The sequence below is a fragment of the Dermacentor silvarum genome, chromosome 2, assembly GCF_013339745.2.
Source record: "Dermacentor silvarum isolate Dsil-2018 chromosome 2, BIME_Dsil_1.4, whole genome shotgun sequence".
Lineage (NCBI taxonomy): Eukaryota > Metazoa > Arthropoda > Arachnida > Ixodida > Ixodidae > Dermacentor > Dermacentor silvarum.
The window spans coordinates 33315766-33342026 of NC_051155.1; positions in this window are offsets into that span (position 1 = coordinate 33315766).

The following is a 26261-nucleotide window of genomic DNA, read 5'->3' on the forward strand; positions in this document are numbered from 1 at the left end:
GAATCGGTATAAGCGAAGCTTTAAAACATTACTGCGCAAAACGGCACACCAGTGTAAGAAGCGCGCAGTCGTTTTCGGCGACGAGCACGTCCCGAACATAACTCGCTCTAAATGGTAAAAGCCGCGACAGCACGCAAAGAGCAAGGGTAAACAACAAATTGATAACAGTGTTTATGCTGTGAAAACCGGTTATTGTCAAAAAGCAAATCATGTTGATGTGCTATTAAAGTTTTAGAATAGGGGCCCCCAACGTTTGGGGCCCCAAAGAGCTTTGCGGGTGTTAGCGCTGGGTCATCAATATTAAAATAAAATATAACATTTTATGATAACAGTAATTTATATTTACGTGTTTAATTACAAATTAGAACAAATTCTATTAGCAGCAATCAACTTGTTGCGGTTAGTTTTGAGTAACCAACTTTACGTACCTTAACGCAGTCAAGTCTATCCGTGTTATGCCTACGAGCCATGAGTTCGGAATCAGTGGTGTCTAATGAATCAATCCTCATTACACATGTTAGTTGAGAGAAAGCGATAACCGCCATCACGTCTCCTAGCTTACGTACTTCACGCGTTACCACGAATTGAGCCCAGTTCGGTGCTAGGTTAGAGCCGTCGCTTCGATGGGCGCCGCCATGTTTGTTGACAAAAGCTTTTGGGGCATCTTTTGGGGCACCTGCTAAATCGCTGAAATAGCGTGCCTGACGCAAAATCCAAGCACAGTTTGCGTCTTGCGCATGCGCAGTGGCTTCGATGCTATTTCCTTGGGGCCCCCAAAAGTTTGAGGCCCCTATTCTAAAACTCTCTAATAATTGCTGGGGTTTTACGTGCCAAAAACACGATATGGCATGACGCAGTGGGGGACTCCGGATTAATTTAGGCCACCTCTGTTTCTTTATCATCATGATCATCATCATCAGCCTATATTTTATGTGCACTGCAGGACGAAGGCCTCTCCCTGCGATCTCCAATTACCCCTGTCTTGCGCTAGCGTATTCCAACTTGCGCCTGCAAATTTCCTAACTTCATCATCCCATCTGGTTTTCTGCCGACCTCGACTGCGCTTCCCTTCTCTTGGTATCCATTCTGTAACCCTAATGGTCCACCTATTATCCATCCTACGCATTACATGGCCTGCCCATCTCCATTTCTTCCGCTTAATGTCAACTAGATTATCGGCTATCCCCGTTTGTTCTCTGATCCACACCGCTCTCTTCCTGTCTCTTAAAGTTACTCCTAAGATTTTTCGTTCCATCGCTCTTTGTGCGGTCCTTAACTTGTTTCCATGCGTCGGTCCATACCTGTTTCTTTAATGTACACCTAAATCTTAGTACACGGGTGTTCGTGCATTTCGCCTTGATCGAAATGCGGCCGTCGTTGCCGGGAATCAAACCCGCGTCCTCCAGTCAGCAGCGCGACACCTCACCTGCTAAGCTAACACGGTGGGTGAAGTTCATGTGACGTGGTGCACTGATGTCATCGTGGCAAACATGTTTCAATATTATCAAAATGAGTATCTGCATTCGTGACATTACGGGAAACCATCTAGAAGTAAAAGCACCAGAACCCACCTTTGGATCGTGGTCTTGCTCCCATTATTTTTTATACGTTCTTTCCTACTTGGCCCACTTCCCCATGTTTGGATTCTCCTCTCTGAGGAAGATTCAATCTTACGTCCAACCTATCGAAATGAATCTCGAATGTAAGCACGAACAAAAATTCATCTAGCAGGCGAAGGAAAATGCATGTAAAGCTTCGCGCGAGATACGTGGAGTAGGTCGAAAGCTGTGCCCCGGCGCGGTACTTCATCCAGAATTAAGACATGGCCATGAACACACTGGGGCGGGTCATGCGCCCGTGCTTCCATTCTTTCATGTCGGCGCCCCGATCGCCCGACGGCTCCGACCCTATGTTATTGCTCTCCCTTCCTGGGTGTACCCATGTTAGTACAGTGTACTGCAAAAAGCCCACTACTCCCAGGTTCATCCCCATACCCGGGGATCGGGTGCATAACGGTCAAGCGGAGTGTAAGTGCATCAGAGATCAAAGCCACCGACTCAGACAACGGCGCAGAGAGGGAAGGGGAGGGGAGGGGCGGTCATTTCGCGCATGCACACATGCACAACCGCTCTGCCGGCTCAGCCAGCTAAAACAAAGCCTTCGATATTTGCTTCTCCCCGATCAAAGCGACCTCTGGAGCCTGGATTAGGGCGCCACTTATAGCCCAAACAAAGCCAAGTCGCAGATTTTCAGTAGCCCAAATATAGCCCCATAGCCAACTCGTCCATGTCGACGCCAAAAATTTTTTCCTGTAGCCCAAATTGGCTATATATAGCCAAACCTGGCAACACTGTGCTCAACACAAACAAACATACACCTTGCCCGCACAGTATTGGAACATTGTTCCAGTTCTTATGATCAACTAGCAATGCTCCAAGTAAATTTATCTAAGTCCTTTGATAGGGCCCGTCATTCTTTTCTCTTCTCAATCATGCTAACGTCGGCTCCGTTATATTTAAAGGTGTGAAATTGTGCTATAATTATTGTTCAACTCGTGTGATTGTTAATGGTCACCTGTCCGATCCTCTGTGCATTCGTTCCTCTGTGAAGCAAGGTTGTCCCTTGTCACCATTACTTTTTGCCCTTTACTTAGAGCCACTATGTTTAAACGTAATACACTCTAGTAATGTTCATGGTTTCAGTGTTTTTGGAACAGAGGTAAAAGTGCTGGCATGTGCAGACGACCTCGCTTTCTTTTACACGGACGAGCCCAGTATCAGAACTGTGGTGTCCAAGATAGAGGAATTTGGTGCCAGCTGTGGTGCACAAATGAACTGTGCTAAATGTTTGGGACCTTGGTTTGGCTCATGGATCTTTAAGCCGACAGTTTGCTGGTACTGAATGGACCTGTCAGCCACCAAAATACCTGGGCGTACCATTGGACGCATATAAGTCAAGCGCACATTACTGGAGAGAACGCGTACCAATAATCCTAAGGCGTTATGCCCAAATATTCTTTCCGCATAATCTCTGTCTTTGGAAGAGCTAAAGTGTGCAATTTATTTTTGGCAACAAAACTCTTCTATGTTCTGCAAATAATTTATTGTTCCAGGTTTTACACACAGCAGTTTAACCGAATATTTGCAACCTTTATTTGGTCATCATCGTATGAGCCAATGAGGCGTGATAATATTTTCAGACCAGTTAGTGCAGGCAGTCTTGGTCTGGTTCACCTTTGTTAGACAATCAGTGTCTCGTTTCTTCTTTTTTCGAGACTGTTCTCACCCACTACATCGGGCGTTCTCGCAAGGTAATTTCGTAAACGTTTTACCAAATTTGGTAATTTCGGCAAATTTTCCTTCACGTCCATATTTGCAGGAATTCATGCGTGAAGTGCACCTCTCAGTGCGTTTTCTGGTAGTGAGGTTCTCAAATGAGTACTTATGCTCCTTCTCAAGGAAAACTCTGTACAAAGATCTAATTTATATGCTTTTTAAAACTCCGTTATACCAATCGCTGTACATCGGTTTACCTGGAGATGTCGTGCTTGCACGAGTCGGTAAAATGCCTATTCCTCCACACTACAAAACATTCTTCTTCAACGTGAACCTAATAAAACCTGGTTAAATAGGAAAGCCAGCTTTGTAACTTCGATTAACTTTCATCTCTGTAATGCACCGGCAGCTATAGAACACTACTTTATTGATTGGAAAGACGCCACATTCTTATCAACTTTTATCGGTTGTTATCATCCTTATCGGATTCGATCCGATGTACCAACCCTTTTATTAACCTGCGAAATTGCAGTTCCAGCGAAGCTGTTGCAAAACCACCACTACAACTGCTGAGGGTGGTATGCATTGCTTTATTGAAGCTTCGGATGCTTGTTTTGAGCTTGTTCTGTATTGAGACGTATGGTGTTCTGTGTATGGTATGGGTAATTTCAATGAATGAAGGCACTGTTCGATTCACTTTGCTGAGTGCTTGACGTAGCGAAAATGGCCGAAGGCGCAAAGAGCAAAAACACGTCAAAAATAGCCGGAAGGACGTCAACTTTATATGGGAGGTTCCTGTACACAAATCAGATGAATGGCTCTGAAAAGAAAATGTGGTACATTCGGGTCTGGGGGGGTGGGGGGGAGGGAATGGAACCCCGCGTCGGGGAAGCGTGCTCGTCTTGCACGCTTCCCTGATGGCACGACAACTCTACGATTCTGGTTGTCGCGTGCAGTTGGCTAAAGGTTTGCCTAGTGTGGGCGTCATTTCACGTCATCATCAGCCTATATTTGTGTGGACTGCAGGGCAAAGGCCTCTCCCTGCGATCTCCCATTGCCCATGTCTGGCGCTAGCTGCTTCCCACTTGCGCCTGCAAATTTCCTAACTTCTTCCCCCTATCTTGTTTGCTGCCGTCCTCGACTGCGCTTCCCTTCCCTTGGTATCCATTCTGTAATTCTAATGGTCCACCGGTCATCCATCCTATGCATTACATGGCCTGCCCAGCTCCATTTTTCCCTCTTAATGTCAACTAGAATATCGGCTATACCCGTTTGCTCTGTGGTCCTCACCGCTCTCTTCCTGTCTCTTAACGTTACTAAGATTTTTCGTTCTATCGCTCTTTGTGCGGTCCTTAACTTGTTCTCGAGCTTCTTTCTTAACCTCCAAGTTTCTGCCTGATATGTTAGCACCGGTAGAATGCAATAATTGTACACTTTTCTTTTCAATGACAGTGGTAAGCTCCCAGTCAGGATTTGGTAATGTCTGCCGTATGCACTCCAACCCAATTTTATTCTTCTGTAAATTTCCTTCTTATGATCAGAGTCCCCTGTGAGTAACTGACCTAGGTAGACGTACTCCTTTACAGACTCTAGCGGCTGACTATGGCGATCCGGAATTCTGGTTCCCTTGCCAGGCTATTGAGCATTATCTTTGTCTTCGGCATATTAATCTTCAACCCCACTCTGACACTTTCTCGCATAAGGTCTTGAATCATTTGCTGTAATTCGTCCCCATTGTTGCTGAATAGAACAATGTCGTCTGGAAAGCGAAGGTTGCTGAGACATTTGCCGTTGATATCCTCACTCCTAAGCCTTCCGAGTCTAAGAGCTTGAATATTTCTTCTAGCATGCAGTGAGTAGCATTGGAGAGATTGTGTCTCTTTGCCTCACCCCTTTCTTGATAGGTAACTTTCTACTTTTCTTGTGGAGAAGCAAAGTAGCTGTGGAATCCTTGTAGATATTTGCCAATGTATTCACGTATGCATCCTGTACTCCTTGGTTACGTAATGCCTCTGTGACTGCTGGTATCTCTACTGAATCAAATGCTTTTTCATAATCAGTGAAAGCCATATAGAGAGGTTGATTGTACTCCGCGCATTTCTCGATTACCTTATTGATGACATGGATATGATCCATCGTAGAATATCCCTTCCTGAAGCCAGCCTGTTCTATTGCTTGGCTCAAGTCTTGTGCTGGCCTGATTCTATTGAAAATTAACTTGGTCAATATTTTCTACAAGATTGAAATCAAGCTAAGGGGTCTTAATTATTCAATTATTTAGCGTCTCCCTGCTTATGAAATCGTATAATGTTGGCGTTCTTCCAGCTCTATGGTACACTTGAAGTCGTGAGGCATTGCGTATAAAGAGCGCAAGCATTTCAAGCACGATATCTCCTCCATCTTTTATCAAATCGTCTGTTTGTCCATCTTTTCAAGCATATTTTGCCCTGGTCATGTCTTGCAAGGTCCTTCTATCTTCATTGCTAGTTATAGAAGGAGCCTCTGTGTGCTGTTCATCACTACTTCGAATGAAAGTAGCTTGGCTGCTCTGGGTTCTGTACAGATCAGTATATAATTATTCCGCGGCTATAACTATGTAATCGAAATTGCTGATGCTATTACCCTGCTTATCTTTCAGTGCATACATCTTGACTTGTCTTATGCCAAGTTTTCCTTTCCCTGATTTCATGCTACGTCCATATTTTACTGCTTCCTTAATCTTTTCGACGTTATAATTTCGAATATCACTTCCTTTCTTCTTGTTGATCAGTTTTGATAGTTCAGCGAATTCTATGTGATCTCTCGAGTTTGACACTTTCATGTTTTGCCGTTTCTTTACTAGGCCTTTTGCTACATAGGAGAGCTTACCTACTGGTTGCCCTTGGTGCCTTACATCCCACTTTAATTGCTGCTTCAGAGATCAGCCTAGTTACAGTTTCATTCATTACCTGTATGTTGTCTTCCTCTTCCTGTTCAGAAGCTGCACATTTGTTTGCGAGCACCAGCCTGAATTGGTCTGCTTTTACCCTTATTGCGTCTAGGTTGGAGGGGTTCTTGTCGAATAATTTTATTCTTTCTCTCTTTAAATTGAGAGAGCTCCTATATAGACCTCACTAACCTGTGGTCATTGCATTTTATCCTACCTAACACTTCTAAATCCTGCACTATGCTGGAATCAGCAGAGAGTATGAAATCTAGTTCATTCCTTGTTTCTTCATTAGAGCTTTTCCAGGTCCACTTCCTGTTGCTGTGCTTCCGGAAGAAGGCATTCATTATTCAGACCCTCTTCCTTTCCGCGGATTCTACTAACATCTCTCGTCTTGCGTTCCTAGAATCGACGCCGTAGTTGTAAATTGCTTGCTCACCAGCCTGCTTTTACCCACTTTTACATTGAAGCCGCCCATCTATACACTGATGGTTCAACCACCGTGGACGGTTCTGCAGGATCAGTGTTTTTTCCTGCGAAAGTCTCCACCTTGAAATTCAAGACATCACACCAGACGACATCGAAAGCCGCGGAGCTTGCTGCTCTTCGTAGCGCACTTCGCATAATTCGTGAGGAACCACCTAACAAATGGAGTGTTTTCAGTGACTCCAAGGCAGCGCTACATTGCTTGCTTTCCGCCTTACACCGTGGACCCTACGAACAACTAGTCCTCGAAATCCGAGAGCTCCTTCATTGCCTCGTCGAGCAAGGACACGACGTCACCTTTCAGTGGCTCCCTAGCCACTGTGGCGTAATGGGCAACGAATATGCTGATGAAGCTGCTCGATCTGCTCACGAAGACGGCGCACAGGAACCAATCCCGCTGTCACGAACAGATGCAGCAGCGAAACTTCGAGTGCTTGCAAACGATGCCACACAATCGTTGTGGAACACACCTAGTTTGCAACACACACGTCTGCATCGACTGGACCCCTGTCTTCGACTTCGACCTCCACCTGGACTATCCCGACCCGAAACAACAGTACTTTGCAGACTGTGGCTTGGTGTCGCATTTACAAAGTCGTTTGCTTTCCGCATCGGATGGGAGGATAGTGCTGCGTGTGATCACTGCGGCGACGAGGAAACAATCGAGCACGTACTTTGTCACTGTCGCCAATACAGCGCACATAGGCAGTCACTCGCGACCGCGCTGGCACGTCTTGACGACCGGCCGCTTTCGGAGCAGACAGTCCTGGAACGCCGGCCTATACAGTCGTCACACAACAAGTCATTCAAGGCACTCTTGAAGTTTTTGCCATGGAGTGGACTATCTGACAGACTATAGTTCTCACAGACCTTTCCAATCTCCTCCCTTTTCTTTTTCTTTTTTTTTCATTCCTTGAAATTTTTTTGTGACTGCTTTTTCTCTTCCCTATACTTTCCGCCTTTCATTTCCCCTTCCCCTTCCCCCAGTGCAGGGTAGCAAACCAGAATCTTTACCGGTTAACCTCCCTGCCTTCTCTCTCTCTTTGAAGCCGCCCATGAGTACAGGATACTGGGTTTGCACCTTTCTCGTTGCCAATTCAACATCCTCATAAAACTGTTCTATTTCTTCATCATCGTGACTGGAGGTTGGGGCATAGGCTTGTACTACGTTCATTCTATACCTCATATTCAGCTTTATTACCATGACTGCTACCCTTTCTTAAATGCTGTTGAATTCATCAATGTTGTCGGCTATGTCCTGATGCTACCTCGAATTCCCTCTTATCTGGAAGACCTCGGTAACAATGGACGCGGCCGTCGGTCAGCACTGTATAAGCCTCACCAGTTCTTCTAACCTTCCTGAGGCACATAATATCCCAGGCAATGCCTGATAATTCCTCAAATAGCCCTGCTTAGCTAGCCTCACTCGATAGGGTGCGCGTGTTGACCGTTGCCAGGTTCAGTTTCCAGTGGCGGCCTGTCCGGACCCAGAGTTTCATAGCACCCTCTGCGAGTCGCAGGTCTGACCGCCGCCTTGGTCAGGTGCTCCGCAGCCGCTGGGGACTGAGGGCCAAGGGTTTGTTGCACACCTCATGCACACGTCATTGCACAAGTCACGTCAAAGAGGTGGCGTAGTGCGTGCGACACTGGGCACATGACGGCGCAGCCAATGGGGAGGAGGTGGCGCCGCTGAGCGGTCGTTAGGCTTATGAACTCCTCGCGGGCAAGCGAGCGTGTTGAGCGACGTTTGGTGCGTTTTGATTTGGCCTTACCGAGGAGCAGCTAGTACGCAGGCGAGAACTTGCGTGGACAAGGAACGCGCGAAAAAATCATTTCACCAAGAGGTCTATAATACTTTCGCATTCCGACACGTCAGCAGTCTCAAAGTGTCTCTGTGGATTTTTTTCTCACTGTACTTCAGCTTTTGCACAATTAAAGAAGTATTTTACCTATAAAAAGTGCTTTCATGAAAGTGTTGCCCCAATATATTGGTACTTGCCGAGAAAGAAGTGTGCGGAGTCGAAAAGGCGCCTTCTGCAGCTCTTTCGGAAGCACGGCTCAGCTCCTTGTACTAGCAACAGGCAGCAAATGGAAAGCGGAATACCAGAACGTATGGTGCAGTAGCGCCATCTTCTAGACAAGACGAATACCACTGTGCCGTTTATGCCGCCTGAGAAATCGGTCAGTGCATGCAAAAATTATGCTACATGAATGAGGTTATGTCGATACGAAAACCCCACGCCATGAGGTGCGCAGACTGGCGAGTATTGTTACTAGTCAATGAAGCAGCAGAATAATTGCTTACACCACCCACCTGGCAGACTTCATGACCCGAGTACTAACGTTCACTTTTGCGCACTGCAGGTGGGGTTTTGAAATTTAGGAATGATTGTTTTACTGGCTCCCAGGTAAAACTTCGTACACACGGTGCCGGTTTTTTTCGGTGAATAATATTTGCTGGGGCAGTACATAAAGGTTGATTAGGTAACATATGCTTAGGATTATTCGTTTTCGGGTTTTAGTTTCTTTTAAAGTTGGAAGGTAAAAATCGGGGGCTATTTTTCAAGCTGATAATCGGGGAGAAATCTAGTTTTTTGTGGAACCATCCAAGATTATGCTTTTTCGTGGTAAATTTACAAATCTACTAAGTAATACATTACATTCGTTTTCTTATCAGAGGGTAGCATTAGCTCCTTAACGCGTTAAAGCTAGGAATCTGTTTCAAGCTGGTAATCGGGAGGACACAAGGCTCTTCAAGCAAATACTCCGAAGTTCTGCGTTTGTTTAGAAATTAATGAGTAAGAATTACTGTAAAGAGCATTGATAACTTGTAGGAAATGAAACATTTTGTTCACGAAAAGCCGATCGTTAATTTTGACACATCCTTTTTAACACACATGATCATCTGCATGCGCAACATGTCGGTATCCATCTTTAAACGTATCTTAGCCGAGAAAAAGTTCTCTCGACATCACAGCTTCCATTAGCGAGGCACAACAATACCAGTGCAGCATTTGCCAGCCTGGGGTAGCGATCGCGGTAGAGTCATGTCAATACACAATTAGTTCGACAGCTGTTTTAGTCAGTAAGCGAATGTTTACAAGTTTATACTAGTTTGCAAGTTTGTACTCATTACCACAGGTGTGGTATGCTAATGAATTCGATAACTGTTAGAATGCATGAACTCATCTCCACGGGAAAAGTGCAGTCGCCCTCTTTCCCTTTTAATGTGCGCGGTCTAAGGGGGATTGATAGTGCATTGCACAATCTGCAGCGGGGCCAAATCTACGTGGCGCGTCGAGGTGATTTCACTCTAACGCCTTTTGTCGCTTTTCTTCAGCCGACCCTCGTAGAATGTCACGGTGAGTTACTAACTCAGAGTGAGGCGCTCTATTTGGGCGGTCGGTTGAGAGCCATGTAGCGTCCACAGTGCTGCACGCAGCTTGTGAAATGAAATTTAGGTCACTGCAGAGTTCATTTAACTAAGCGTGCGGGCACCGCAAACTTAGTGCAGCATAACAAAAAATGAAAAAAAAAAGGTTCGTATGTGGTTTTGGAGTTCGGGGAGAAATTGGGTTCAACCCGATTCTCCTGAAATAGGTTCAGGGTGTAAATGTCAGAAAAAAATGTCACAGTTTCGCCCTAAGTGCGAAGCAATGAATGCGATAGCAACAAAGCAATGTCATACGAAGTAAGGTGAGCGACTTTGGTAGCAATATGAATTGTAGTAAACATGAGCTGATTAAGTAAGCAGGTGTGCTGCGGCGTAAGTAGACCGTCATGAAGAGAGACTCGATGACCACGAGAAGGCGCGTGTGAAACGGTGGTCTTGATGAGAAGCGCTTCCCGTGGGCAGCGCGTGCGAAGGGACACACCTGTAGCGCTGCACTGCCGATCCGGGCGCCATTGCATGTGTAGCGTGCGTTGGAAAATGTGGCCCGACTATTACTAACTGAATGAACAAGCGTGGTGTGAGCACGCACAAACAAACATCAATAGATCACACTGAATGACTGCAGACAACGACTGTAAAAACGCTGGCAGCAAGCGCATACGCCGCAGCGGGCGAAGGTACGTGCGGTCTATTGCTTCAACGGAAACTGAGCGGCGAATGCACAGCGCATAAAGGTCAGAGCCGTGTAGAGATAAGAGACGGTGCGGGCGAGCGACGAGCGCGGTTGTTGGCAGAGTAGAAGTGCATCCCCCCCCCCCCGCTCTCTCCGGCGCTGGCTTCCCGCTTCCTTGCTTGCGCGTGGGAGATTGAGTGCGTTCGCTCTCCGTGGTAGCGCGCGTCCCCGCACGCTTCCGCTCGGGCATACGGCGCGCGGCGAAGATTTTATCTATACGGAACCTCACGGGACGGCGACGCCGACGGCAGAAATCCGGTTGAAGTGTCCATATAATTGCTATCGCAATAAAATCGTGTTTTACCCGTAAGCGAAGAACACCACATGTGCTGCGTGCACGCCCTGTTGGCTTAGTAGCTATAATCGCTCTGCTGCTGAGCAATTATATTTCAATGGCGGTGGAATGCAAGAAGTGCTCTTGTACCCTGCTTTGGGGGCAATAAATAACCCTTTGCAACGCTGTGCACACAGTTGTGTACGCTCTACAAATGCATTCATTAGGGTGAATGCGTTCGAAACTAGGCGTTTTTGTTGAATTCATTCGAATCTTCTGCTTCCGCTCTGGCAATATGCGCATTTGCAGCGCCATTTGACTGAAGAAGCATTGATTTAGCCCCCAAAAAAACAGGACAGTCACACCGATGGCAGCGCGAGATTGTAAGTGCGAATAGGTTTTTTTGCGGCTTTTCTCAATTGGGGGACCTGCGAAGTTTCTAAATTTGTCAAACGTTTAAAATGTTCCGACTACATGCAACAAGGTATATTTCTTTGCTCCTAAAGGTACTCTGGCAGCAGCGGAATAGTGCACCGTCGCAAATGTGTACAAAGCTTGATAATGGAGGCAACGTGACCCCACGCCGGTCCTGGTGCGATACCCGACCACTTGCGTTGATTCTACTTTTTTGCTTTTGTTTTCAGAAATATTGTGTCTGCCCTACGCAACATATTAGAATGAAACATCGCACGATGTAGAAACACATTCAGTGGAAAGGACCGTGGGTGTGATAACGTATCAGATTTTAGTGAAAGCGACTGAGATGAGTTGACCAGGAAGAATTTCATTTCCACCAAGCATGTAAATATTACAGAAACTAAGCAACTGAATACGATTACAATTGCGTCTTTGAAAAATGTAATTGATAGTGGTTACCATTTACCGTGCGAAAGTATAAAAAGCAATCCATTACTTTAATGTTACTTTCCTCCAAATTTTATTAACCTTACACGCATACAGTTCTTGTATTCCAATGCGTCCTCTGCAGCCCTACATGCCTTGTTTATCTTTATAGGAATTAATTTTCAAAGTTTTCTTCGAGAATCTTTCCTCGTTTTCTTGCGAAGACATCTGAAAGCAGCACTCAAAAATCGCTCAATGTGCCTGCTGGAGAGAAAAAGGGGGCTCTAACGTGCGAACACCTTGGTAGCAAGTCGATGTTCGGATTTGGATCCTGTATAAAGCGAAACGCTTCATTGTTGCTGAGGCTAGGGCAAGGCACTCTAGACAGGGTCAGTGAAAAACAAACATTTCTCACAGGTGATGACTTGGCATCAACGTCCGAAGTGGTCACCACGATAGATAGAACCACCGTTTGCAGTTTGTCGGCCAACGTGTGATGGATCTCCTCCCTGTTCCCTTTAAATATTAGCCAATAACACTTAAACAGACTAATTGTAACAGACAACAGCAAACTTCCTTAAAAAGTTGGCGGAATCTGTAATGTAGTTAAAATAAAGCAGCTATATATTCAGCGCTGAAGTTACTATTTACGTGTGGCAATCGTGAAAATAGGTGTATGTACGAGTGGCCTTCAATAAAGATTTCCCCTGACCAACTTCCTGCTGGCTGAGGAGCACTATAAATGGCATATTTGTCTTACTTTATCAGCATAGCTCCCACCGAGGGCCACGCATTTCTGCGGATACCACTCTTTTAGAAGTTCTTAGATCGGCCTTGAAGGAATGACTTGACTTTATCGATGGCATGTCATAGCCAGGACAATACCTGATTTTCAAAAGTAACTTAATATGAAAAGAGTTGAAATTTGAAGGTGCAACATCGGAGGAGTACGAGGGATGGCGAAGAACTTGATATCCACATGGGCGTGCTTCCATTGGCTCAATATGCGACTTGTGAGCAAGAGCTAGGGCCCTGTTTGACAGCATATCACGTCTGCTGATTTTTATGGCGTCACCTAATTGTGTCAGCGAGTTAGAATAATAGGTCCCGTTACATTGGCACTTTTCGGCAGCAAATCCGTGAACACCACTTCTCGTTGTTCTCAAAGAACTGTCAGCATCTATATGCTAGCTTAACAATGCACGTGTACCTTTTTAGGGGGTGGTAAATAGTAGTGCTTCCATTGCTGAGAGTGGAAATTTAGTTTCAGTTCATAACAATAAACCATGTTTCCTCCCGCGTAAATTGTGTTACAAAAAGTAACCTTGGCTTTAAGGCAGTAGCAATAAGTTCACGACAGCAGGTCACTCGGTCCTCTTGGTGAAAAGCAGAAAGCAAGCGCGGAACCCAGCGTAACGACACCTTTCTCATGTGTAGATGTTCCCGAATAATATCTCCTATAGACTTACACTGATCTTGGACTTTTCAGGTAGTTTTTTAATTGTTTTGCAATGGTGTTCTAAATGACTATTTCTACTTTTGTAACACTGTCCCCATCAAGGGCAGAATTGGGTAGACTGAGAGTCGGTGCCGTTTCGACTGAGTTCCATCCTGACTTGAACTGCCGATGTCAGCACTTGATTTCGTACGACTGGGCGTCTCTCCCATACACCTCGTTACTTCTTAAAACATTTGTGGGGGTGTGTTGCGATTGAGATGCAGAAAGTAATTAACTGCTCTGTTCTCCACTGGTTCCATGCTTTCACATTCCTCAAGCTTCAGACTGGTGAAAGAAAAATAGCTGTTATGAACGAGCTGAATAGTTTCTTCTGCGGCCTATCGCTGTCTGTATTTTTTTAATGCAGGCCAAAGCAAACTGGGTCGGGGGAAACTTGTATTGAGTAAACCTCGTAAGTCGCGTGTTGCAGGTTGATTTTATCGTTACAGATTTTCTAAAATTAATCTGTGTCCTATCACACAATTCGGCTTCATGAGATGGAATACCAGAGTACATTATTGGATCAAAAAATCCACTTAAATATTTTATTAAATATTGACTTTTTGCGAATTATCGTTTTAGTTCTTTTAGTGCGCGAGCGTTAGTAGTGTGACATTGGAAAAAAAGTGTATGACTGTGAAGTGTTGGGGAAGCCGGTCACGTGGTAGAGGTACACAGGAGATGGAACAGCTTAGAAGAGCGTATGACGTCTCGTTCATATATATATATATATATTGTGAGACAAGGTTAAGGTAGGTAGACTATTTTATTCTCTCGAGCGAGAGCCCTACCACCAGGCCCCAAAACGGTGATGATGAGTATGTACAGATGAGCATATGAAGCGCATGAATAATGCTCACACTACTTTACCCCGCGCGCGCACGCGGCCATCCAAGCCGTGACTCAGCCAATGAGGGAGGCGCCGAACGAATCGTTTGAGACGCGAAACGTGAACGAACTCCGAACCACTATAACGATGTTTGGAATAAACCTTCGCGTGAGTAACTCGATAGTTCGCGGGGGATGTTTGTTCATTGATAACGTAGGATCCAAGGAAGCGGGATTCAAACTTCTCACATAAACCGGGTGTACGAATGGGTGCCCAAAGGAGCACTTCCTCTACAGGACCCAAGGAGACGTCTCGATGAGAGATGTCGTAACGTTGCTTGTGGTCTAGCTGAGTGTTGAAGCGAGCATGTTGACGACATTGGTCAAGTCTCGAGACGAACTGTGTGGGTATACTGGCCGAGGTGTTAGTTGGGGCATTCGAGAAAGCGGCGTCGATGGTGAATGTCGGCGAACGGCCCTAAACTAGGCAGAAAGGTAAGTAGCCCGTAGTTCGTTGGATAGCGTTGTTGTGAGCAAACGTCACAAAAGGTAAAAGTTTGCCCCACTTGTCGTGGTTTGGCCCGGTGTATAAACCGGTGGTGACCCGGTTTATGTGAGAAGTTTGAATTCTGCTTCCTTGGACCCTACATTATTAATGAACAAACATCCCCCGTGAACTATCGCGTTACTCCTGTGGAGGTTTCTTGATACATTGATAGTTATCTTTAGTGTGCGATAAAATCAATCTGTTAAGCCATTTCTTTGAGGGTGGTATGCGGACGTTGTCTTATGAACTGTGCCACAAGCCTTGAGTACTTCTTCAATCATTGTTGACATGAAAGTCTTGCCGCAATAACTCAACAGTACACGAGGAGCACCATGACGCAGCACAATGGCATCCAGAAATAAGTCGGAAACGTCTGAGGCCGAACGTGTGAGATGGTAACGTGTGAGATGGTCAACAGCTGTGACGATCCATCGATGACCTGCTGGCGTTATGGGTAGACGGCCAGCTAGGTCTATCCCAACGATGGCAAAAGGTGTCTGGGATATGGGATGGGCTGTAAAAGGCGAGCAGGAGGCGAAGTTGGTCGTTTCCACCGTTGACACTGGACGCTAGAAGCGACGTACTTGGCCACAAAGGTAGACATGGCTAGGCAAAAGAAACAGTTCCTAAAGCAGTGGTATGTTTTGTGGAAACCGAAATGGCCAGCAGATGTGTCGTCGTGAAAGGCTTTAAGGACTTGTGTACGCAGAGACCATGGAAGAGCAGGTATGGTTACCTAGTGGTGGCCGTCGGAGTCGTAAATGTAGCTGTGCTGCACATCGTAGCTGAGCTTAAATAGTCGCAGTTGCCGACGTAATCTGGCATTTGGTACAGAAGTAGTCCCGCACAGCCGTTGAATAATGCTGTTGCAGTACAGATCAGAACGTTGAGACGAGGCGAACTGAGGGACGAGATTGGAAGACAACGTGCCAGTAACCGCTAGAGGTAATAACGTAAGTGGAGACTTCGTCCCATTATCAAGTGGCGAGCAATGGAGAGACGTGCTCGAATATAATCGTGGCAGGGGGCCGCGAGAACGAATCGTTTGAGGCGCGAAACGTGAACGATCTCCGAACCACGATAACGACAACTGTGTAGGGCCCGAAGTATCTGCGCAGGAGCTTTTCAGAGAGCCAAGATGCCGACGAATAAGGGTTGGCATCTTGGTGTTTTTCCCCACACTTGTAGACAACGTCAAAATCGTACTCTTGTAGTCGGACCACCCTGCGACCAAGGCGTCCAGACAAAATTTTTCATTGACGACAACCAGCATAAGGCGTGGTGGTTGGTTATGACTGTGAAGTGGCGTCCATAAAGATATGATAAAAACTTTTGCATGGCCCAAACTACTGCGCAGCATTCCTGCTCTATTATCGAGTAGTTCTTTTCGGCAGCCGTTAATGCGCGACAGGCATAAGCAACAAGTCTCTCTCGTGCAGTGGTATCACGCTGTAGAAGGACAGCACCGATCCCATTAGCACTAGCGTCGGTGCGCAAACAAGTGCGTTCTCATCGAAGTGACAGAGGACAGGGTTGGTTGTTAAGGCTTGCTGGAGGGCTTGGAAAGAAAGTTCGCAGTCGTCTGTGCAAGGGTGAGCAGTGCTCGACATCAGCAACTTGTGTAGCGGCGATGCCGTGGCAGCAAAATGACCGACGAAGCGGCGGAAGTAGGATGCCTGGCCCAAGAAGCTTCTTAATTGTTTTGATTTTCGGGGCTAGGGAAGCGAAGCACGGCAGCAACCTTGTCGGGATCGGGTCGAACGCCATCTTTACTGATAAGGTGGCCCAACAGTTTGATGTTCTTTCGGGCGAAATGGCATTTCTTTGTGTTGAGTTGGAGTCCATCGTTGGAAATGCATGTGAAAACTTCGTCTGACGAAAAGTTGCTGACAGGTGCTGACGAAAAGTTGAGGAAAAAATAACGATGTCATCTAAGTAACACAGACAGGTCTTCCACTTAAGGCCGCGTGAAACTGTATCGAACATGTGTTCAAATGTTGCAGGAGCATTACATAAACTGAAGGACATGACCTTGAACTCGTAAAGTCCGTCTGGTGTTGCAAAGGCTGTCTTGTCTTTGTCCGCTTCGTGCATGGGCATTTGTCAGCGCCCGGATCGGAGGTCAAGACATGAGAAATATTCAGGACCCTGGAGGGAGTCAATGTCATCGTCAATTCTTGGCATCGGAGATACGTCTTTGCGCGCGGTCGATTATCGACGCAAAATCGTATAGAGCCGTCTTTCTTGCGGAGCAATACAACCGGAGACGACCAATAACTGGACGATAGCCGAATGATGTCTATTTTAAGCATGTTGTCAACGTTATAAGCATGTCGTCTGACTCTCGTTTATTCTCTCGAGCGATAGCCGCACCACCATGCCCCAAAACGGCGATAATTAGGATGTACAGATGACCATATCAAGCGTATGAATAACGCTCACAATATATATATATATATATATATATATATATATATATATATATATATATTCGTACGACGTGGGATCGACGAGGACGCGGAGCAGCATCAAGATATACACCTTGTCAATCGGCAAGAATGCCAACGTCTTCTCGTCTCACGCTCAACCTAAAATCGCGCGCTGCTTCAATCTAGTCCCCACTGGCACATACCCGCGGCAATACAGTTGTTCCATTGGCTCCCCTCGTAGAAAAAAAATCATCGTCCCGATGATAAGGGCTTGGAATACCGCGATAAAAAACTGCGCACTCTTGTCGGTCTTCATAGTACGGCTTCATACGAAGCACGTGAACGACCTCGCGTAAATGCCGTTGGCGCTTTGAATAGTGAGAGCCGTCTGGAACGACTTCGTAGTTGACGTCACTGATGCGTCGGAGAACTGTGTAGGGCCCGAAGTATCTGCGCAGGAGATTTTCAGAGAGCTCACGCCGACGAATAGGAGTCCAGGCCCACACTTTGTCGCCGATGTTGTATGTTATGGGTCTGTGCCGAAGATTGTAGCGCCTGGCGTCACAGTCCTGTTGCTCGTGGATTCGCAAACGCGCGACCTGCCTAGCTGCTTCTGCTCATTGTGTGATCTCTTCAGCACCCGTCTCATTGCCATCAAATTCATGAGGGAGCATTGCCTCTAATGTTGTAACCTCACGGCCGTATACGGGACTGAAGGGTGTCTTGCGAGTGGTCTCTTGACGAGCCGTATTGTACAAGAAGGTGACTTACGCTAACACCTCGCCCCAGTTCTTGTGCTCTGCATCTACGTACATGCTTATCATGTCAGCCAGTGTCCTGTTGAGTCGTTCCGTCAGCCCGTTTGTTTGAGGGTGATAGGCCGCTGTCTTCCAGTGGGCGGTACCACACAAACGTAGTACGATGTCCAAAAACTTGGCCATGAAACCATGAACCCAATACCTCTGTCCGTGACGACTACTACAGGCAGCGCCATTCCTTAGAACGATGTATTCAAGAAAAAATCGTGCCGCTTCATCTGTTCCTCGTCGCAGAGCACCTGTCTCGGCATATCTAGTGAGATCATCCGTGGCGACGATTATCCATCTATTACCGGTAGTAGACGTTGGGGAGGGACCGAGAAAATCCATTCCTACATTTCCAAATGGTGTGACAGGTACTTGATAAGGGTGCAATTGGCCGGCTGCCTTGACGGGCGGTGGTTTGTGAAGCTGGCAATTCAGACAAGTCTGAACGCAACGTTTAGCGACCGCAGCAAGTCTCGGCCAGTAGTAATTCTGCCGAATCCGTGCCAATGTGCAGGTGTAGCCCAAGTGCCGAGTGGTCGGTTCGTTGTGGCAGATGTGTAAGATTTCACGTCGAAGCGATGAGGGAATAACGAGTAAATAGTTGCTGCTACTAGGTGCAGAGTTCTTCTTGTAGAGTACGTTGCGGCGCAAGCAGTACGACACCAGCCCTCTTGCAAATAACCTCAGCACGCTGTAGGTTTGTCCTTCCGGGTAATCAATCAGTGGCAGCAATTCAACTTCCTCCCGTTGCTGGCGTGAAAGATCGGCAGTGTCCACGAGTCCCAGAAAGACCGTGTCGTCATCGTCTTGTGCTGCCGACTCAACAGGAGAGCGAGAAAGGAAGTCGGCGTCTGCGTGCCTTTTTCCCGACTTGTATGCGACAGTAAAGTCGAACTCCTGAAGTCAAAGACTCCAGCGTGCGAGCCGGCCGGAAATATCATTCAAATTAATCAGCCAGCAGAGCGAATGGTGATCGCTAACAACGGTGAATGGCGGACCGTACAGATACGGACGAAATTTCAGAACTTCCCGTACCACTGCGAGGCATTCTTTTTCAGTGGTGGAGTAGTTAGCCTCTGCTCGGGACAGTAAGGAATCACCTTTTCGCTGTCGTTTTGCCATTGCACGAGCACCGCCCCTAGACCGACATTACTATAGCGTCTGTATGCAATATCGTCGGCGCGTCTTCATCGAAGTGTGCTAGCACGGGAGGCACTTGCATGCGTTGTCGGAGCTCGTGAAATGCGTGCTGCTGGTCTTTGCCCCAAGTAAAAGGGATATCTTCTCTGGGGAGCTGTGTTAACGGCCATACAATACGCTAGAAATTTGCAATAAATCGTTGGTATTATGCTCAGAGTCCCAGAGAACGTCTTACTGCCTTTTTCTCTGATGGGGTCGGGAAATTAGCGACGGCAGCAATTTTATCCGGATCAGGTCGGACTCAATGGTGACTGACGATGTGACCGAGGAACTGCAGCTCCTTAAAATTACAATGGCACTTTTCAGGCTTCAACGTGAGACCGGCAGAGAGTATTGCTGTTTTTGAAGCGTATTGCTTCAAAAACAGTTTTCACCTTCGCAAGTGCTCGTGAACGTTGCGGAAAAGACAATCCCGTCATCCAGGTACACTAGGTATGTTTGCCATTTGAGTCCAGAGAGCACAGTGTCGATTAGACGCTGAAATGTTGCTGGCGCTGAACACAAACCCAACGGAAGTACCTGAAATTCATAAAATCTATCAGGCGTCACAAAGGCGGCTTTCTCACTGTCCCTCTCATCAATTTCGATCTGCCAATAACCGCTTTTCTAGTCCATTGAGGAAAAGTAGCACGCATTTCGCAACCTCTCCAAGGAATCATCAATACGTCGCAACGGATAAACGTCCTTCTTTGAGACCTGATTGAGCTTCCGATAGTCGACGCAGAAGCGCAGGCTAGCGTCCTTCTTTTTAACTACAACTACAGGTGATTCCCAAGGACTATTAGATGGTCGAATAACGCCATCTTCCAGCATAGTCTTCACTTGTTTTAACACGAAAGTGTTTTATGCCGGGGTCCACCAAGACTTCACTGACGTATTTCCGTCACGGAAATACGTCAGCTTACAATGTACACGAACATAATACAAAGAAAGAAACCAGAAGAAAAAGTTCCACAAACATGCAAAATTTGGAAATCGAACCCACGACCTCTCGGTCCGCGACGATAGATCGCCGAGCGTTTAACCCATTGCGCCACAAACGCATTTGCAGAGAGCTACACAGACGCGCCTTATATATCTAACACTCCTCCGTGTACCCGCGCTCTTGCTCGGGGCGGTGCCGCCACCTACGAGCAGAAAAGAGAAGTACTGCATTATGACACTAACGCGCACCGACAGTGAACGCTTCGGTGGTCTCAGCACTACGACGCCTCGATGCCAGCATTCGAAGGGACGCTGGCATCAAGAAGCACTACCAACGCCACCTAGGTGGCGTTCACCGTACTCAGCACAGCGGAGCGTGGCCTCCGCAATTAGCTCTGAAAATGTTTCTGAAGTTGATCGCGGAGGCTGCAATTACGACGCGCTGTACGCGCTGATTTGACTCGGTGACGATTCAGTTACGTGCTTTGTCTTGCGCGTTGTATTAGTGTGTCAGTTACGTGCTTCGTCTTTCGCGTTGTGCTAGCGTGTGCAGCGTAGTGCAGCTTCCATATGCACGACGGTTGCTCATGGTCATCGACGTTGGTAGTCGTGATGGAGGAGACGTGCCACCAGGCGTCAGCGTGGGTGCATCAACGCCTAAGGGCGCTTTAGCCACAAAACACCAATAGTCATTATATATCAATGTGCAATAAACATTACACTGCTTCTGTGAAGACACGTTTCACTTTCGTGTTCTATACCGATTCCTATATAAGAGGGATCAACCACATTTTTTTGTATTGCCACACGTTCCTTTGGAGCCACACGATAAGGGTTTTGTCGAATGGGTCGGGCGTAGACATCAGTAATGATGCGATGTTTGGTAAGTGGCGTTTGACCAACTCTTAACGCTTAACGCAGAGGAGAAACATCCCTGGTACTGACCGATGACCTCATGAAGACGGTCTCGCTCAACGGCTGTTAGCGTCGGACTAACGTCTGCAATAGCCGCAGCTGCGGGGATTGTAGAAGCCGCCTCCTGCGGTAAGTGGCAGTCTTCTATTTGTGTTACTTCGTCGAAATAAGCGACAGCTGTGCCTCTAACGATGTGTCGACGCTCCTTACTAAAATTCGTCTACAAGAGTTCAGCGTTTTCAATGATTGCATTGATAAGGGCTCGGGCAATGGAAAGGCCGCAATTCAGTGCTAGCGCATTGATGTGTTCAGCGACTCCGGTCCGATTCTGTAGGCTGTCACAGTGCACGGGCACGAAAGAGCAACTCCGCGGCAAAAGTATGACGTCATTCGCAGCAATACGTAAGCGTGGTTGTGGGTGGTCCTCATGGGTGACATTATCCGAGTTCGTGACAAACGTGACGCATCTGTCCCGGATGTTAACCACGGCGCCGTACTCACGCAGGAAATCCATCCCCAATATAAGTTCTCAGACAGAATGACGAGGGAGGCGACGAAGTTTGAACCGGCGATTTAGAGGGGCCGTGCATTTCTCGACAGGTGTCATCAACTGACATCCGGCGGTTCTTATGTTGGGCCCGTGCCATGGCGTCTTCACCTTCCTTAGCGCCTTCAGGCACGAATTAAACCTGGTAATGAAAAAGTTATTTTAACACCATTTTCGGTTTTCCATGTTTCAATAAAAGAGCCATTAAAAGATGCAAGCATAAGTTACATTTGTCATAGTTTTCCGTGGTGTTCACAATTGTGGACAGGGCGCCTTAATCTGAAAAAAATATTGCACTGTACTTTCTATTTTAGTTCGCTTAGCTAGGTAAGTGGGGTAAAACATTTTTCCGGGGACTCTTCTTTGATGATATAAACATGTGTACTCTACTTTGTGTGGCAAAGATGGAAGCGATCATTCTGAGCCAACCGGCAAAAAAACACGTGGCATTTTGGGCAGCGAATTCGGCTCTTCGCTGCGCATCTCTTACGGCGGCAACGCTGTGCATTTGGTGTGCGAACGTGCTCCTACCAGTGATCGTACCTGTCATACCTAATGACAGCGGTCAAAGTGACAGCGGTGTCGCCTTCTTGACAACAGGCTTATAGCTGTCATCACTTGGCATACCGCGCTTTTTTGGAGTATTTCTGTTCAGGCTATTCGTAATGTCTGTTTGGAATGCCGTCATGTGCATGGTATTTCTCTGTATGAGCTTCTCAGCGCTTGCGTTCCTGAGGTACTGTAACCAGCTCAGCGCAAAACACAGAAAATGAGAAATCACTCTCACGGGCCACTGTATGCGCCAAGTCTAGCTCCACGCATTCATCATTCGAGAGATCTGCATCGGTTACGTTACCGTTTGGAATTTTCGCAAAAAGTTTGTCAACAGTCTGGCCATTGACCTTCCTTCTCTCTACCGCATGGTTAAAATGGCTGAATAAAGTAAGATGTTTTCATTATTTATGCCAAGGGACGTCATGTGCTATACAAGGCAGCTCGCTTGGATAAGCGGCTTTGAGGGGCCATGTACACAAACGTGTACACTAACTTTCGGTAGTTGCGCGTGGCTCTCTTACACTTGGTACTCCAAGAAAGGATAGTATTTGACAATAACGAAACATTGCATTTACAAATAAATGGCTTTTGGTTGTATTTATTAAAGGTAATACCATGAAACCGAGTAAAAACGAGATAATTATGGTTTGCACCGCTGAAGCTTGAAGCGGCCCTGTCCCCGTGCTTTCTCATTATTATTTCGTATGTCTTCAGAGCGATGGTGCCACTTGTCAAATACAGAAAGGAAAGACGCATTCGCCCAGAATTTTCAAATCAAATTTTTCAATCTGTAATTCGAGATAGGCGAATTCAAAGTTGGTGTCCACGTTTGTGGACACGACGCCTAAAGGGGTTAGTTTGTCGGCGAGCTGTAAGCTTATCATTGACAAATGGGAGCCAGAGTCAACAAGAGCGGCTACTTGGTAGCCGTCAATGCGAACGATCAGGTCGGCGCTGAGGACGTCTGTTACATCTTTCGTAGTTGTATCTGTCGTATTCGTTGTTGCATTCTTCGTCGTCGGAGTCTTTGCATCATCGTTCATCGATTATGGGGGATCTGGAGAACTTCGAGTACTGGCAGCCTCACCCCCGGAGGTCACTGCGTCTAGTTTACCCGTCGCAGGCTAGGGTACCTGCCCATAGTGATGTCTGCAAAACTGCGACGAGTCGGTGAATTGTAGCGCGCAGAAGCTGGAGAAAGAGAACGTGATCGGGGAGTCGTCGTATTTTGCCTCTGAACGTTCACAGGAACGTCGCTGTAGGCGCGTCGACCGTCATACGGAGAATAGGCGTAGTTGGAAGAAAAACTTGGGTATTGGGCGGCGCAATAGTTGTTCCATTTGTGGCAAACTCGTTAGAGGTGTCCAGCTTCGCCACAATAGGGTCACACTTGGTGGTGGTCGACGGTGCGCCATAATCGGTTTTCCGACGCTGATAGCTCGGCGGCAACTCTCCATGGAGCTAAGGAGTGGCGTGCGCATGGTGAAGATACGGCACTGTTTGTGCTGGTGTGATCGGCGGTGCCGGTAGAGCCGATGTGGATGACGATATCACGTCCGTATCATGTCCGATATCCCGTGCCAGAAGAGTCGATGGGCATGACGATATCGGCTCTGTTTGTAGCGTAGGTGATGTTCTAGTTGTGGGTGTCAACGGCGTCGAAGTTGTGTTGATTGGAAGCCAAGCAGCCTCCGCATAAGTAAGGCGCCGCTGCGCGTTACCACAGTCTGGCGATGAAAAAGCTTGCCGTACTTCTTCCTAACCACATCAGCTACAACCAATACCGCTGGCGCCGGTTCCGTACCCATACTAACAAATCCGAGCTGCCGAAGCTCTCCTCGCACAACCTGTCGGATAACTTCACGCAGAGGCTTGTCATTAGTACTCATTACTCGCAGCCAGTACGGAAGTGCTCGCCGCCGAGTTATCCATGTCATGCTGGCGATATCGTTGCTGTAAGGCCCGTTCAATGGCTGTAGCCTCTTTTGTGAACTGCGCCACTGTAGTCGGTGGACTTCTCACAAGGCCAGCAAACAGTTGATCTTTCACTCCCCGCAAGAGGTAACGCAGCTTTTCTTTCCTCGGGCATGTCGGGGTCTGCTCTGCGGAAAAGAGGGGCCATGTCTTCTGAGAACATAGCAACGCTATCATAAGGTTTTTGAAGGCGGATTTCAAGGAGACGCTGCGCATTTTCCCTCCTGTCGATGCTTGTATATGTAACCAGCTGCTTCGTGCGGAAATTGTTCCAGGTGGCAAAGCTCCTCTCCCGGTTAACGTACCGCTTACGAGCATTGTCCTTCATACAGAATTAAACACTTGAGAGTTTGTCCTCCGAGCTGGTCTTATGGTTGTACTTGGCTACACGCTCGAACTGGACTGGCCAATCTTGGACGTCTTCAAAGGGATCCCCAAGAAAGCTCTCCCGAACCACAGGATTTTGCAGTGTTACTTGCGAAGGAGCCGCGGTGGCCATAGTAGTTGCCGAAGGTAAACGATTTGTCGAGGTTTCTCGCAGGGGACACGACTCGGGTGCAAGGCCTAGCAGGCGGCGACTGAACCGGTGGACCGGTGTATTGATGCGCGATGGCGATTCCGGGCTCGATCGTCGGCTCCGAGAATGGGTGCCAAGCATGAAGGATCAAGTATACCCAGCACCTCCACCAGCGTAACGGCATGGGATCGACGGGGACGCGGAGCAGCACCAAGAAATACACCTTTTCAATCGTCAAGAATACCAACAACATCTTCTGCGACTGCACGTTCAACCTAAAATTAAAATCACGCGCTTCGTCAACCTCGTCCCCACTGGCACATACCCACGGCAATATGGGTGCTCCACTATATATATATATATATATATATATAAATCAGTGAAGTAAAGAGTAACAAGAGCCGGCACAGAAGTAGTTCGAAAAATAGAAGCACGTAGGAAAAACATAACAAGACTTTAGTGACGTTTCGGGCGGGGTCCGGCCTTCATCAAGAGTGCGTGTACAAGCATACAGAGCTCAATTTATACCTTTTTGCCGTAAGGGCGAAAAGAGACAAGAAAAAATACAAAGTGAAAAAGAAGGAAATACAAAGTAAAAAAAGAATACAACGAACAGGTAAATGGAAACTTCCGCGTCCACAGAGTGGAATTATTATAAAAAGTGAATACAACAAGGCCGTGAAAACAAGCTCGTAAATAGTGCGGCCCATGACCACAGGCGTGCACAGATTTCATGTCGTCATGGATGTCAACTCGTACAATAACTCATGTCAAAGTCATCAAAACGACGGGCATGTACAGTGGTGCTATACTGGGGTACAAAGTTGGGCGTGCATGGAGTGGGATTATTGAAAACGTATTAACAAAATGCATGCGGGCGTCGCTGACAGGGTTTAGTGGCGTCGTGAGTGTGGACGCATCGAATGGCTCATGTCAAGGTGCATCAAAAACGACGGGCATGTACAGTGGTGCTATACCTGGGTACAAAGTTGGGCGTGCATGGAGTGCGATTATGGAAAACGTATTAACAAAAAACATGCGGGCGTCACTGACAGGATTTAGTGGCGTCGTGAGTGTCCACACATTTGATGACTCATGTCAAGGTATATCAAAAACGACGGGCATGTACAGTGGTGCTATACAGGTGTACAAAGTTGGGCGTGCATGGAGTGGTTCTTTTGTTAATACGTTTTCAATAATTCCACTCCATGCACGCCCAACTTTGTACCCATGTATAGCACCACTGTACATGCCCGTCGTTTTTGATGTACCTTGACATGAGCCATTAGATGCGTCCACACTCACGACGCCACTAAACCCTGTCAGCGACGCCCGCAGCTTTTTGTTAATACGTTTTCAATAATCCCACTCTATGCACGCCCAACTTTGTACCCCTGTATAGCACCACTGTACATGCCCGTCATTTTGATGACTTTGACATGAGTCATTGAACGAGTTGACATCCACGACGACATAAAATCTGTGCACGCCTGTGGTCATGGGCTATTCACGATTTACGAGCTTGTTTTCACAGCCTTGTTGTATTCACTTTTTTTAATAATTCCACTGTGTGAACGCGCAAGTTTCCAT